This window comes from Macaca fascicularis, chromosome 9 (genome assembly GCF_037993035.2).
Source record: "Macaca fascicularis isolate 582-1 chromosome 9, T2T-MFA8v1.1".
Taxonomy (NCBI): domain Eukaryota; kingdom Metazoa; phylum Chordata; class Mammalia; order Primates; family Cercopithecidae; genus Macaca; species Macaca fascicularis.
The window spans coordinates 51,402,454-51,405,688 of record NC_088383.1 but is presented as its reverse complement, the minus strand read 5'-3'; positions in this window follow the sequence as shown (position 1 = coordinate 51,405,688).

The following is a 3,235-nucleotide window of genomic DNA, read 5'->3' as shown; positions in this document are numbered from 1 at the left end:
CTTTTTTGTGTGTGTGTCTCTGTCAGGCTTTGGTATCAGGATGATGTTGGCCTCGTAAAATGAGTTAGAGAGGTCTGTTCTTAGTTATTTGTTGCCTTCTGCTAGCTTTTGAATGTGTTTGCTCTTGCTTCTCTAGTTCTTTTAATTGTGATGTTAGGGTGTCAATTTTAGATCTTTCCAGCTTCCTCTTGTGGGCATTTAGTGCTATAAATTTCCCTCTACACACTGCTTTAAATGTGTCCCAGAGATTCTGGTATATTGTATCTTTGTTCTCATTGGTTTCAGAGAACATCTTTGTTCTGCCTTCATTTTGTTATGTACCCAGTAGTCATTCAGGAGCAGGTTGTTCAGTTTCCATGTAGTTGAGCAGTTTTGATTGAGTTTCTTAGTCCTCAGTTCTAGTTTGATTGCACTGTGGTCTGAGAGACAGTTTGTTATAATTTCTGTTCTTTTACATTTGCTGAGGAGTGCTTTACTTCCAACTATGTGGTCAATTTTCGAATAAGTGCAATGTGGTACTGAGAAGAATGTATATTCTGTTGATTTGGGGTGGAGAGTTCTGTAGATATCTAGTAGGTCTGCTTGGTGGAGAGTTGAGTTCATTTCCTGGATATCCTTGTTAACATTCTGTCTCGTTGATCTGTCTAATGTTGACAGTGGGGTGTTGAAGTCTCCCATTATTATTGTATGGGAGTCTAAGTCTCTTTGTAAGTCTCTAAGGACTTGCTTTATGAATCTGGGTGCTCCTGTATTGGGTGCATATATATTTAGGATAGTTAGCTCTTCTTGATGAATTGATTCCTTTACCATTATGTAAAGGCTTTCTTTGTCTCTTTTGATCTTTGATGCTTTAAAGTCTGCTTTATCAGAGATTAGGATTGCAACCCCTGCTTTTTTTTTTGTTTTCCATTTGCTTGGTAGATCTTCCTCCATCCCTTTATTTTGAGCCTATGTGTGTCTCTGCATGTGAGATGGGTCTCCCAAATACAGCAAACTTATGGGTCTTGACTCTTTATCCAATTTGCCAGTCTGTGTCTTTTAATTGGACCATTTAGTCCATTTACATTTAAGGTTAATATTGTTGTGTGTGAACTTGATCCTGTCATTATGATATTAGCTGGTTATTTTGCTCACTAGTTGATGCAGTTTCTTCCTAGCATCAATGGACTTTACATTTGGGCATATTTTTGCAATGGCTGGTATGGGTTGTTCCTTTCCACGTTTAGTGCTTCTTTCAGGATCTCTTGTAGGGCAGACCTGGTAGTGACAAAATCTCTAAGAATTTGCTTGTCTGTAAAGGATTTTATTTCTCCTTCACTGATGAAACTTAGTTTGGCTGGATATGAAATTCTGGGTTGAAAATTCTTTTCTTTAAGAATGTTGAATATTGGACCCCACTCTCTTCTGGCTTGTAGAGTTTCTGCCGAGAGATCTGCTGCTAGTCTGATGGGCTTCCCTTTGTGGGTAACCCGACCTTTCTCTCTGGCTGCCCTTAACATTTTTTTCCTTCATTTCAACTTTGGTGAATCTGACAATTATGTGTCTTGGTGTTGCTCTTCTCGAGGAGTATCTTTGTGGCATTCTCTGTATTTCCTGAATTTGGATGTTGGCCTGCCTTACTAGGTTGGGGAAGTTCTCTTGGATGATATCCTGCAGAGTGTTTTCCAACTTGGTTCCATTCTCCCCATCACTTTCAGGCACACCAATCAGATGTAGATTTGGTCTTTTCACATAATCCCATACTTCTTGGAGGCTTTGTTCATTTCTTTTTACTCTTTTTTCTCCACAATTCTCCCTTCATTTCATTCATTTGATCTTCAATCACTGATACTCTTTCTTCCAGTTGATTGAGTTGGTTATTGAAGCTTGTGCGTTTGTCATGTATTTCTCATGTTATGTTTTTCATCTCTAACAGTTCTTTTAAGGTCTTCTCTGCATTGATTATTCTACTTATCCATTCATCCATTCTTTTTTCAAGGTTTTTAATTTCTTTGTGCTGGTCACGTATTTCCTCCTTTAGCTCTGAGAAGTTTGACTGACTGAAACCTTCTTCTCTCAACTTGTCAAAGTCATTCTCCATCCATCCTTGTTCCGTTGCTGGCGATGAGCTGCGTTCCTTTGGAGGTGGAGGTGCATTCTGAGTTTTTGAATTTCCAGCTTTTCTGCACTTATTTTTCCCCATCTTTGTGGTTTCCTCTGCCTTTGGTTTTTGATGGTGGTGATGTACTGATGGGGTTTTGGTGTGGGTGTCCTTTCTGTTTGTTAGTTTTCCTTCTAACAGTCAGGACCCTCAGCTGCAGGTTTGTTGGAGTTTGCTTGAGGTCCACTCCAGACCCTGTTTGCCTGGGTATCAGCAGCGGAGGCTGCAGAAGATAGAATATTGCTGAACAGCGAGTGCTGCTGTCTGATTCTTGTTCTGGAAGCTTTGTCTCAGGGGTGTACCCCACCATGTGAGGTGTGAGGTGTCAGTCTGCACCTAGTGGATGTCTCACAGTTAGGCTGCTCAGGGGTCAGAGACCCACTTGAGCAGGCAATCTTTCTGTTCTCAGATCTCAACCTCCGTGCTGGGAGACCCACTGCTCTCTTCAAAGCTATTCGACAGGGACATTTACCTCTGCCAAGGTTTCTGCTGCTTTTTGTTTAGCTATGTCCTGTCCCCAGAGAAGGAGTCTACAGAGGCAGGCCGGCCTCTTTGAGCTGCGGTGGGTTCCACACAATTAGAGCTTCCTGGTGTTTTTGTTTACCTACTTAAGCCTCAGCAATGGCGGGCACCCCTCCCCCAGCCTTGCTGCCGCCTTGCAGTTAGATCTCAGACTGCTGTGCTAGCAATGAGGTAGGCTCCGTGGGTGTGGGACCCTCTGGGCCAGGTGTGGGATATAATCTCCTGGTGTGCCATTTGCTAAGACCCTTGGTAAAGCGCAGTATTGGGGTGGGAGTTACCTGATTTTCCAGGTGTTGTGTGTCTCAGTTTCCCTTGGCTAGGAAAAGGAATTCCCTTCCCCCTTGTGCTTCCCAGGTGAGGTGATGCCTCACCCTGCTTCAGCTCTCACTGGTCGGGCTGCACCAGCTGACCAGCACTGATTGTCTGGCATTCCCCAGTGAGATGAACCCAGTACCTCAGTTGAAAATGCAGAAATCACCTGTCTTCTGTGTCACTCATGCTGGGAGCTGGAGGCTGGAGCTGTTCCTATTTGGCCATCTTGGGCACGCCCCCAGCATCATGTAATTTTTTTCA